The sequence below is a fragment of the Macaca fascicularis genome, chromosome 14 (assembly GCF_037993035.2).
Source record: "Macaca fascicularis isolate 582-1 chromosome 14, T2T-MFA8v1.1".
Taxonomy (NCBI): domain Eukaryota; kingdom Metazoa; phylum Chordata; class Mammalia; order Primates; family Cercopithecidae; genus Macaca; species Macaca fascicularis.
In genome coordinates this window covers 12385876-12398886 of record NC_088388.1, presented here as the reverse complement: position 1 = coordinate 12398886, position 13011 = coordinate 12385876, and the positions used below count along the sequence as shown (strand labels likewise).

Genomic DNA, 13011 nt, shown 5'->3' with positions numbered 1-13011 from the left:
ATCTCCCGACCTCGTGATCCGCCCGTCTCGGCCTCCCAAAGTGCTGGGATTACAGGCTTGAGCCACCGCGCCCGGCGACATCGTCTTTAAACCCTGCGTGGCAATCCCTGACGCACCGCCGTGATGCCTAGGGAAGACAGGGCAACCTGGAAACCCAACCCCTTCCTTAAGATCATCCAGCTATTAGATGATTATCTGAAATGTTTCGTCGTGGGAGCAGACAATGTGAGCTCCAAGCAGATGCAGCAGATCCGCATGTCCCTCCGTGGGAAGGCCGTGGTGCTGATGGGCAAGAACGCCATGATGTGCAAGGCCGTCCGAGGGCACCTGGAAAACAGCCCAGCTCTGGAGAAACTGCTGCCTCGTTTCCAGGGGAATGTGGGCTTTGTGTTCACCGAGGAGGACCTCACTGAGATCACAGACATGCTACTGGCCAGTAAGGTACCAGCTGCCACCCATGCTGGTGCCATTACCCCATGTGAAGTCACTGTGCCAGCCCAGAATACTGGTCTGGGGCCCGAGAAAACCTCCTTTTTCCAGGCTTTAGGTATCACCACTAAAATCTCCAGGGGCACCATTGAAATCCTGAGTGATGTGCAGCTGATCAAGACGGGAGACAAAGTGGGAGCCAGTGAAGCTAAGCTGCTGACCATGCTCAACATCTCCCCCTTCTCCTTTGGGCTGGTCATCCAGCAGGTGTTTGACAATGGCGGTATCTGCAATCCTGAAGTGCTTGACATCACAGAGGAAACCACATTCTCGCTTCCTGGAGTGTGTCCGCAATATTGCCAGTGTTTGTCTGCAGATCGGGTACCCAACTGTTGCATCAGTGCCCCATTCTATCATCGACGGGTACAAAGGAGTCCTGGCCTTGTCTGTGGAGACTGATGACACCTTCCTGCTTGCTGAAAAGGTCAAGGCCTTCTTGGCTGATCCATCTGCCTTTGTGGCTGCTCTCCCTGTGGCCGCTGCCACCACGGCTGCTCCTGCTGCTGCTGCTGCTGCAGCCTCAGCTAAGGTTGAAGCCAAGGAAGAGTTGGAGGAGTTGGATGAGGATACGGGATTTGGTCTCTTCGACTAATCACCAAAAAGCAACCAACTTAGCCAGCTTTATTTGCAAAACAAGGAAATAAAGGCTTATTTAAAAAAAAAAAAAAAAAAGAAAGGAAGAAAGAAAAAAAAAGAAAATAAAACAACACCTGCTTCCACGGTTGTGGCAGTGGGGTTTAAAGAAAAGGAGCAGGCAGAAAGAGCACACAGTAGTGAAGCACACCGCCAGCCTCTTAAAGGCCACGACAGCCTCAGAGCAGGCAGAAGGAGCACACAGTAGGTGTTCAGCCCTCATGAAGCAGGCCCCCAGCCCCTGACAGGCTATGACAGCCTGAGGCAGGACCTCATGGTGATCTGTAACCTGACCCCAGAGGAGGACAGCAGGGAGGACGAATGGCACCCTGGGAGGCCAGAGCCTGGCGTCCCACCCTGTTACCCTCGTGCTCAGTGTCCAGGGGCTGCGGGTTAGCCATGGCCTGCCGCGGAGCCTTAGGAGAGACCCTCCAGCCATTCGGTGGAGCGTGGAGACCCCTCGTGGCCACACGGAGGACTGCAGCTGCACCGCGTGACCTCTCGCCAGCAGCGGAGCTGCTCTACAGCCCTGGCAGAGCTCCGCAAACATTGCTTGAGCTCCTTTTTATTTTATTTTTATTTTTTGAGACAGGATCTCACTCTCGCCCAGGCTGGAGTGCAGTGGCACAGTCTCAGCTCAACACAGCCTCTGCCTCCAGAGTTCAAGCGATTCTCCTGCCTCAGTCTCCTGAGTAGCTGGGATTACAGATGTGCCCCACGACGCCCGGCTAATTATTGTATTTTTAGTAGAGACGGGTTTTTGCCACGTTGGGCCAGGCTGGTCTCAAACTCCTGGCCTCAAGTGATCCACCCGCCTCGGCCTCCCAAAGTGCTGGGATTACAGGCATGAGCCACCGCACTCGGCTGCTTGAGCTCCTTTTAAGGTGCCAGGGTTTATGCTTGGTGTTATGGACAAAGAAAGGAAGTGATTCCCACCCCAGAGAAGCTACCACCGGGAGAGTTACAGAGGCTGGGCCGCCCTATTCCTACCTCCCACCCCTGTATACATCCATATAGAAGAGAACTCAGGGTTCAATCGGGGGACCTAGAGCAAGACACCCATTTTCCCATACCTTGCTCCCCGTGTTGGCCTTATGGGGGTGGCACCCTGTAGAGTACCTGGAATAGTCAAGAGCTCAAAAATTCTTATGATTATTGAAGGTATAAAAGGACAAGTAAATTGAAGCCAAGTGCAGTGGCTTATACCTGCAATCCCAGCACTTTGGGAGGCCAAGGTAGGAGGATGGATTGATTCCAGGAGTTCAAGACCAGCCTGGGCAACATAGTGAGACCCCATCTCTACAAAAAATTAAAATTAAAAAATTAGCTGGGTGTAGTGGCACCCACATGTAGGAGGCTGAGGCGGTAGAATTGCCTGAGCCCAGGAGTTCTGAGGCTACAGTGAGCTAGGATCCTGTCACTGAACTCCAGCCTGGGTGACAGAGTGAGGCCCTCTCTCAAAAAGATGGTGGGGGCAGGTAAATTGGGTCAGAGTCATGCCCCCTTACTCCCCTCCAAGCAGTAGAAATTGCTAATAAAATGCTTAAAACAAGGTTCATGATGTGCCAGACACTAGGAGAAGCCCTTTGCATGTGGTGCCTCATCTGATCCCTGAAGAGCAGGTACTATTCACCTGGATGAGGAAGCTGATGCCCAGAGAGGTTTAGGCAATTAGGTTAAAGTGATAGATTTGGAATTTGAACCCAGGCCCACGTGGTTCCAGAGCCCAAGCTTTGGTGCACAAAGTAATGAGTCTGCCTAGCAGTGTCAGAGGTGTTTGAACCAGAGCAACTCCATCTTGAATAGGGGCTGTGTAAAATGAGGCTGAGACCCACTGGGCTTCATTCCCAGGAGGTGAGGCATTCTTAGTCATAGGATGAGCTAGGTCGGCACACGGTACAGGTCACAAAGACCTTGCTGATAAAACAAGAGGCAGTAAAGAAGCCAGCCAACTCCCACCAAAACCAAGATGGCGACGAAAGTGACCTCTGGTCATCCTCATTGCTCACTATATGCTAATTATAATGCATTAGCATACTAAAAGACACTCCCACCAGCGCCATCACGGTTTACAAATGCCATGGCAACATCAGGAAGTTACCCTATATGGTCTAAAAGTGGGAGGAACCCTCAGTTCCAGGAATTGCCCACCCCTTTCCGGGAAAACTCATGAATAACCCACCCTTGTTTAGCATATAAGCAAGAAATAACCAAAAAAATAGCTAACCAGCAGCCCTCAGGACTGCTCTGCCTATGGAGTAACCATACTTTATTTGCTTACTTAATAAACTTGCCTTCACTTTACCGTATGAACTCACCCCGAATTCTTTCTTGCACGAGGCCCAAAAAGCCTTTCTTGGGGTCTGGATCGGGACCCCTTTCCAGTAACAATGGGGCCGCCCATGATTTACTAAGCAAATGCACTCACCTCTCTGGGCCTTGGGGTCCTCCCCATTCAGGCCAGATATTTAGTTTTATTTGTTTTGTTGTTGTTTTAAGACCATGCGGGGGCTAGCTCCCAGCCCTGGATGCCCTTTGGATTCACTAAGTTTACTTGGTCTGGGAGCATCCTGGAAACTGAGATTTTTTTTAAGCTTCACAGGTGGTTTTAATGAGCAGCAAGGTTTGCAAAGGGCCTCGCAGGCCATAGCTTTAAACTTTATTCTGCTGGGTGACAAACCAGTGGTGGCTCCTCATGTCCCCCCAACCCTAGGTCTACTCAGTTGCCTTTTGCTATTTATTTATTAGATAAAATTGACCCCTTGGAAGTAAATAATTCAGTGGGGGGTTAGTATATTCACAAGGTTGTACAACCATTACCATCAGATTCCAGAACATTCCATCCCCCCATAAAGAAACCCTGTAGTGGCCAGGCACGGTGGCTCACGCCTGTAATCCCAGCACGTTGGGAGACCGAGGCTGGTGGATCACGAGGTCAGGAGATTGAGACCATCCTGGCTAACATGGAGAAACCCCATTTCTACTAAAAACACAAAAAATTAGCCAGGCGTGGTGGTACGCACCTGTAATCCCAGCTACTCAGGAGGCTGAGGCAGGAGAATCTCTTGAACCCGGGAGGTGGAGGTTGCAGTAAGCTGAGATGACGCCACTGTACTCCAGCCTGGGTGACAGAATGGGGCGCCATCTCAAACAAAAAAAAAAAAAGAAGAAGAAAAAAAAGAAAAAAAAAGCAACCCTGTAGTGATGAGCAGTCACTGCCCATTTCCCCTCCACCTAGCCCTTGGCAACCCTAACCTACTTTCTATCTCTACGTATTCGCCTATTGCGGGCATTTCATATGAATGGAATCCTACAAGATCTGGTCTTTTTGTGTTTCATTTTTGCTCTTTTGTATTCTTCCACTTGGCATAATATTGTCAAACTTCATCCATGTCATAGCATGCATCAGGACTTCATTCCTGTTTACTGCTGAATAATATTCCATTGTATGGCTGGACCACATGTGTAAAATCCATTCATTGGTAGACTGATGGCTTTAAGGCTCTGGCCTTCTCTTAGACAAGAGAAGCGACCCAGTTGACACAGGTGGTAGGGCTGAGAGAGGCACCAGAAAGCCCAGACCCTGCCTCTCGAGCCTGCAGGAAGGAAGGAAAATCCAGAGGAAAAGGGGTGTGAAAACCAACTCCAGAGAGTTCCAAAGGAGCACATCAAGGTAGACCCTGAGCAGCCATGAGGGACGGGCCACACTTGTCCCCTCACCTCCCTCAGCAGAGGTAAACAAGGGATCGGGATAAAGCTATATCCACCAGGCTGCATCATCGAAGTAGTGCCGAAAACACAGAAATAACCTAAATGTCTAGCGACAAGGAATTTATCCAACAAACTATGGCGTGTCCATCCAAGGAAACACCAGGCAGTCAAAAATGATGCAGCATCGGCTAACATTTATTGTGTGTGGGGGGGGGTGGATGGGTGTGTGTGTGTGTGTGTGTGTGTGTTTAGATGGAGTCTTGCTCTTGTTACCCAGGCTGGAGTGCATGGTGCAACCTTGGCTCACTGCAACCTCTGCCTCCCGGGTTCAAGCGATTTTCCTGCCTCAGCCTCCACAGTATATGAGATTACAGGCGCCCACCACTACGCCTGGGAATTTTTGTATTTTTAGTGGAGATGGGGTTTCACCATGTTGGCCAGGCTGATCTCAAACTCCTGATCTCAGGTGATCTACCTACCTGGGCCTCCCAAAGTGCTGGGATTACAGGCGTGGGCCACCGCGCCTGGCCACATTTATAGTGTTTACTGTGCCAAGCTTTGTTTGCTCGTTTCATGTGTTCTGATGCACTCAACTCTCACAATAATTCTACAGGTAGGTGCTTTTATGATCCTCATTTCACAAAGAAGAAATTGAAGCCTGGAATACTTACATAATTTGCCCAACATTGCACAGATAGACAGCAATGGAGCCGAGATTTCAACCCGGGTCCATTGCTTAATTAATATCTCTGTTCCGTTGTCGCTCTGAAGGTATAATGAAAAAATATTTACAGACATGAGACAACGCTGTTCACAAAATATTGGTGGAGTGAATAAATCGGGTTCTGGAACAGTATGCAGGGTATGAATCAAGACTTGAGGGAAATATGCCAGATTGCAAATCTGGGAGGTCTCCACACATTCTGATTCTGAGTAATTTTTACTTTCTGCTCTGTGATTGTATTTCCCAGTCCTCCATGAGGACTATGTTTTTGTTTTCAATAAGAAAAGTATTTTATTTGGTTCCCTTAAGAAAAATAAACCTTCGTATGTTGCCGGTGGGAATTCAATGTGTTATATTCCCTACGGAGGGCAATTCCGCAATATTTATCAAAGTTGTAAATGCATTTGCCCTCTGAGTCAGCAGTCCTGAGTCTACATTTTATTCTTATAGGTAGAGCTGAGCAAGGATGATGTACCAGGTAATTCACAGTAGCATGGCTTCTAATAACGAAAGACTGGAGGCCGGGCATGTTGGCTCATGCTTGTAATCCCAGCATTTTGGGAGGCCGAGGCGGGTGGATCACTTGAAGTGAGGAGTTCGAGACCAGCCTGGCCAACATGGCGAAACCCCATCTCTACTAGATATACAAAAATTAGCCTGGCCTGGTGGTGTGTGCCTGTAATCCCAGCTACCTGGGAGGCTGAGGCAGGAGAATCACTTGAACCTGGGAGGCGGATGCTACAGTGAGCCCAGATTGTGCCACTGCACTGCAGCCTGGGCAACAAGAGTGAAACTCCATTTCAAAAAAAAAAAGAAAAGATTGGAGCCGGGTGCAGGCACTTTGGGAGGCTGAGGCAGAAGGATTGCTTGAGCCCAGGAGTTCGAGACCAACCTGGGAAACATAGGCCCCGTCTCTATGAAAAAAAGAAATTAGCCAGGCATGGTGGCGCATGCCTGTTGTCCCAGCTACTCGGGAGGCTGAGGTGGGAGGATTGCTTGAGACTGGGAGGTCGAGGTTGCAACAAGCCATGATTGTGCTACTTCTTTAGCCTGGGTGGGTGTCACAGCGAGAACTTGTCTCAAAAAAAAAAAAAAAAAAAAAAGATTGGAAACAGTATTAAGTGTGCATTTTACCAGGGTCTGATTAAACAAAGTATGGAAGGAACACTATTCAACTGAAAAACAAACAAACAAACAAACAAAAACAAAAGAGCTTCTTATACTGATAGGGAAGGACCCCTGGGATAGTTTAATAAAAAAGGCCAGATACAGAACAGTGTGTTTATAATGTTACTTCTGTGTGAGAAAGAAGGGCGTTATCATCATCAGTTTGAGATGCTATAACAGAATACTATCAACTGGGTGGCTTGGAAACTATAGAAATGTAGTTCTCAAAGTTCTGGAAGCTGAAAGTTCAAGACCATGTGCCAGCATGGTTGGGTCTGGTGAGGGCCCCTTCTGGGTTGCAGACTGCCAACTTGCCACTGTGTCCTCACATGGCAGGAAGAGGACCAGAGAGCTCTCTGGGGTCCCTTTTATAAAGACACAGATCCCATTCATGAGGGCTACACTCCCATGACCCACTTACCTCCCAGAGTCCCCTCCTCCCAATACCATCACACGGAGGGTGGAGATTACACCACAGGAATTTGGGGGATAGGAATGTAGGCATGTGAGGAACAGAGGAGACACAAACATCCAGCCCATGGCAGGAGGCAAGAAAAAATCTATTTTTGCATGTCCTTGTTCTTTGTCTCAGAGACGCGGGAAGTCAGGGTGATAATCAAAATATTTAACAACCAGTGCAGAGCAGACCGAAACAGCAGCAGTTCTAAGACAGGGACTTTCAAGGAACGGAAAAGGGGGTCATCTTAGAGACGGGAGACAAGCGAACAAGACGGGATGGAAACAAGACTTCACAGGCCCTGCTTTTTTTTTTTTTTTTTTTATTGAGACGGAGTCTCGCTATGTCACCAGGCTGGAGTGTACTGGCGCGATCTCAGCCTCCGCTCACTGCAACCTCTGCCTCCTGGGTTCAAGCAATTCCCCTGCCTCAGCCTCCGGAGTAGCTGGGACTACGGGCACGTGCCACGACGCCTAGCTTTTTTTTTTTTTTTTTTTGGTATTTTAGTAGAGACGGGGTTTCAACATGTTAGCCAGGATGGTCTCGATCTCCTGACCTCGTGACCCACCCGCCTTGGCCTCCCAAAGTGCTGGGATTACAGGCATGAGACACCAAGCCTGGCCCAATCCCTGCTTTTTCATCCTGTTTTGATGTTTGGACCATGGGACTGTATTGCCTGGTGCAAAAATCATCGTTCTTTTAAAAAGCACTGTACATGGAAGAGTAGCCCTTCCTTCCCTGTTCCCCACATCACAGAGGCATGGGGAGGCCTTGGGAGAGGAGAAGGCTTGCTGGACGGCAGTGAGCTCTGTGTGTTCCTGCAACACCTCGGCTATGTCTGTCAGTCTGTCTGTCCGGTGCTTCAGCTCAGGGGTGAAGCCTCAGACTTCCTCTGGGGGTGTTGACCTCCATTATATTAGCCGAGGTATATGGAAGATGACACAGGGTAAGGGACAGGGTGCTTCTCCCCTCCTCAAAGATTCCTCAAGCCTTCTGTTGGGGGCAAAGACCCTGGAGCTTCCTCAGGTGCAATGCCCAGCACATAGTAGGCACTTAGTAAGCCTCTGTTTAATTAACCGCTCCCCCGTCTGCCTGGCTGTTTCACCCTTTGGGTGGTAAGCCTCTTACTCACACAAATCTGCCCCTGTGGCTTAAGCCTCAGAGTTGCTGGTACAAGGGACCATATTACCATAATCAGATCATCAGATTACTTCCTCTTTGCATCTGGCAGAGATCAGTGCACTGAGCAAAGGGAAATGAAAGCACAAAGCATCCATCCCATTGGGCAGAAATTTATCAAGTACCCGCTAGAAAAGAAATGTATCAAGAACCCAGGCCATGGGTCTAGGTTCTGCGACACAGCACGCCTCAGACTACCTTTGCCAGGGCACTCCCTTTGCTCTGTGCACTCCCTCTGTGGGGGTGACAAGTTGTAGCTAACATTTACGGGGCACTCACAAGTGCCAGGCCCTGTGCCGAGCACTCCACACACAATGTCTCACTCAATCCTCACAAGTGCTTTCGTTATTAGATGTGTGCAGGAGCAAGCAACAGAAACAAGACCCAAACTGGCTTAAGCAAGAGGAGATTCTACTGGCTCACACAACCGCAGGTTAGTAAGCCTCAGCTGAGTATGGTGGGATCAAAGCTCTGGCTGTTTCTCTGACTCTTTTTCACACAGGCTTCCCTCATGGCTGCGAGATGGCCACCAGGAACAGCCGGACGGAATGCTTCCGATTCCTGTCCAACAGGAGAGAGACTGACCTTTCCAGGGCCTGCTTTCCAGAATGAGGAAGAGGCCTTCCCAAAAGCCGCAAGTAAGCCGCCTCCCTTTACGTCTCATCTCGTTAGCCCAATTGGCTTACACCTGCCCATCCCATAATCCAATAATTCTTTTTTTTTTTTTAAGACGGAGCTTGCTGTGTCACCCAGGCTGGAGTGCAGTGGTGCGATCTTGGCTCACTGCAACCTCCGCCTCCTGGGTTCAAGCAATTCTCCTGCCTCAGCCTCCAGTGTAGCTGGGACTACAGGCACACGCCACCACTCCTGGGTAATTTTTTGTATATTTAGTAGAGACGGGATTTCACTGTGTTAGCCAAAATCTCCTGACCTCGTGATCCGCTTGTGTGGGCCTTCCAAAGTGCTGGGATTACAGGCGTGAGCCACTGCACCTGGACTCCAATAATTCTTAACCCTGACTGCCCATCAGAATTCACAGGAAGTTTTTGAAAAAATATTGATGCCTAGGAACCACCCTGGCCCTATCAAATCAGAAACTTTGTGGGTGAAGCCCAGGCCTCAGCATTTTTAAAAACTTCCCAGACTTTTGTTTTTTTAAGACAGGGTCTTGCTCTATCGCCCAGGCTGGAGTGCAGTGGCGTGATCTCAGTCCACGGCAACCTCCACCTCCTTGGTTCAAGCGATTCTCATGCCTGAGCCTCCTGAGTAGCTGGAATTACAGGCGCCTGCCACCACACCCGGCTAATTTTTGTATTTTTAGTAGAGACAGGGTTTCCCATGTTAACCAGGCTGGTCTCAAACTCCTGACCTCAGGTGATCTGCCCGTCTCGGCCTCCCAAAGTGCTGGGATTATGGGCCGAACCATCGCGCCTGGCCCTTCCCAGGTATTTCTAATGTGCAGTGAGTGCCTCAGGGTTAGACCTTGGGCATTGTCTCCAAAGGAGGTTGCCTGCTCAGTGACAGGGAACCTGGCCCAACTGATGACAGCATTCATTGGGAAGCTTCATACCTGTGGCCCACTGCCCGAAGTGTACCGGCAATTAATAATTCGAATAAATCCTATACTTTTCTTGTGAATAGCATAATTATATTGCTTGGCAATTTGTGTGTATGCTAAAAGCATTAATTTGTTAAATGTAAACATCTAAAATATGTCACAATCATTGTAAGCGGTATTAGCATGTCTTGATTTTTTTAAAAAAACCAGGATTGGCCGGGGGCTCACGCCTGTAATCCCAGCACTTTGGGAGGCCGAGGTGGGCAGATCACGACGTCAGAAGATTGAGACCATCCTGGCCAACATGGTGAAACCCCATCTCTACAAAAAATACAAAAATTAGCCGGGTGTGGTGGTGCGCACCTGTAGTCCCAACTACTCAGGAGGCTGAGGCAAGAGAATCCCTTGAACCTGGGAGGAGGAGGTTGCCGTGAGCCAAGATTGTGCCATTACACTCCAACCTGGGCGAGAGCATGAGACTCCATCAAAAAAAAAACAAAAAAAAAAACAAACAAAAAAAACAAACCAGGAGCTTCCAAAACTGGAAGAAGCTTGGAGCCTCCCTTGGCTTCTAGAGATTTCCCAGCCTGATATCTGGCCACAGGCTGGGTCGCCCAGCCCTGGGCCCCTCCTTTCTGTGAAAGTTTGAGTTCTTGATCCCAATTCTTTATTACCCCGTAGTGGTGTTCAGCATTTTATCCACCAACCATGGCCTCCTGGTGGGTGGAGTGTACTCTCTTCTTCTCAGTTTTGAGCTTGATCATGTGACTTGCCAGGACTTGCTGTTCAGAGGTGAACAGAAGCTGCAACTAGCTTTCCTGGTTCCTTGTGCTTTTGCTGTAGCCACTGGAAGAATAAATACCTCCCAGATGGCTGCTGCAGCCCCTTCAGTCTGACCCTGTGATGGTTAATTTTATGGATCAGCTTAACTGGGCTAAGGGTATCCAGATAGTTGGTATTATTTCTGGGCGTGTCCGTGAGAGTGTTTCTGGAAAAGAATAGCATTTTAATCAATGGACGGAGTAAAGAAGGTTGCTCTTAGGCCAGGCGCAGTGGCTCATACCTGTAACCACAGCACTTTGGGAGGTTGAGGCAGGTGGATCACCTGAGGTCAGGAGTTGGAGACTAGCCTGGCCAACATGGCAAAAACCCATCTCTACTAAACATACAAAAATTAGCAGGGTGTGGTGGTGCACACCTGCAATCCCAGCTACTCCGGAGGCTGATGCAGGATAATCGCTTGAACCTGGGAGGCAAAGGTTGCAGTGAGCCAAGATCGCACCACTGCACTCTAGCCTGGGTGACAGAGTGAGACTCCATTTAAAAAAAAAAAAAAAGAAGAAGAAGAAGAAGGTTGTTCTCGCCAAAAGAGGTGGGCAGCACCCAGTTCATTAAGTGCCTGAATACAACAGAAATGCAGAGGAAGGGAGAAGTCTGTCTCTCTTCTTGAGCTGGGATGTCCATGTGCTCCTGGCTCTTGGACCTTCAGATTCATACTGAATGATATATATGACTGGCTTTCCTGGTCCTCAGCTTGCAGACGGCAGATCACGGGACTTCTTGGCCTCTATCATCACGTGAACCAATTTTCGTAATAAATCTCCTCATCTGTATACACATACACGCTATCGGTTCTGTTTCTCTGGAGATCCTTGACTATTTTTGGGCCCCAGGGTAAGACATGCAGCTGGGCTGAGCTGGACCTACTGTCTGCAGCAGAGCCACACAGCTAAGTCCGACCAAGTTACAGGCCTGTGGGCCTGAGAATAGATGATTGCTCATTTAAGCCACTGAGCTTTGAGGGTGCTGTGCAGCATTATCACAGCATTAGTTACCTAATACGCCTTTTCAAACTGTGCTGTGCACAGACATATCAGCCCTTTGACCTCAGAGAACTTAATGGGCCTAGCACAACAGAGGAGAGTGAGTGGACAGAGAACATTTCCCTTTTGGGACCTGTGATAGCATCTAGCCTTTCCAAGGGTTATGGCCAGGTCATAGTCTATTACAAGCTACTTTTTTTTTTTTTTTTTTTTTGAGGCAGTCTCACTCTGTTGCCCAGGCTGGAGTGCAGTGGTGCAATCTCGGCTTACTGCACCCTCTGCCTCCCGGGTTCAAGCGATTCTCCTGCCTCAGCCTCCCAAGTAGCTGGGATTGCAGGCACCTGCCACCACCACCTGGCTAATTTTTGTATTTTTAGTGGAGACAAAGTTTCACCACGTTGGCCAGGCTGGTCTTGAACTCCTGACCTCAGGTGATCCACCTGCCTTGACCTCCCAAAATGGTAGAGTTACAGGCGTGAGCCACTGCACACAGCCCTGGCTGATTTTTGTATTTTTAGTAGAGACGGAGTTTTGCCATGTTGGCCAGGCTGGTCTTGAACTCCTAACATTAAGTAATCCACCTGCCTCAGCCTCCCAAATGCTGAGATTACAAGCATGAGCCTCCGTGCCTGGACATACAAGCACCGTTTTCAAAGAAAAAAAAATTGAGACAGGGTCTCATCACTCTGTCTCCCAGGCTGGAGGGCAGGGATATGATCGTAGCTCATTGCAGCCTTGGGCTCCTGGGCTCAAGGGATCCTCCCACCTCAGTCCCCCAATTAGCTGGGATTACAGGTGTGTGCCACCGAGCCTAGCTAATTTTTTAATTTTTTTTTTTAACAATTTTTTTTTTTTTTTTTTTTTTTTTGAGACAGAGTCTCCCTCGGTCGCCCAGGCTGGAGTGCTGTGGCCGGATCTCAGCTCACTGCAAGCTCCGCCTCCCGGGTTCCCGCCATTCTCCTGCCTCAGCCTCCCGAGTAGCTGGGACTACAGGCGCCCGCCACTTCGCCCGGCTAGTGTTTTTGTATTTTTTAGTAGAGACGGGGTTTCACCGTGTTAGCCAGGATGGTCTCGATCTCCTGACCTCGTGATCCGCCCGTTTCGGCCTCCCAAAGTGCTGGGATTACAGGCTTGAGCCACCGCGCCCGGCCAATTTTTTAATTTTTTGTAGAGACAGAGTCTTGCTGTGTTGCCCAGGCTGGTCTCAAATTTCAGCCCTCAAGTGATCCTCCTGCCTCAGCCTCCCAAAGCACTGGGATTACAGACATGA

At 49.2% G+C, this 13011-nt stretch overlaps 1 pseudogene; it reads left to right on the top strand.

The window, feature by feature from the left end:
- Positions 1-5484, top strand: part of LOC107126514 (large ribosomal subunit protein uL10 pseudogene) — a 53646-nt pseudogene extending 48162 nt beyond the window's left edge.
- Positions 5485-13011: the final 7527 nt, after the last annotated feature.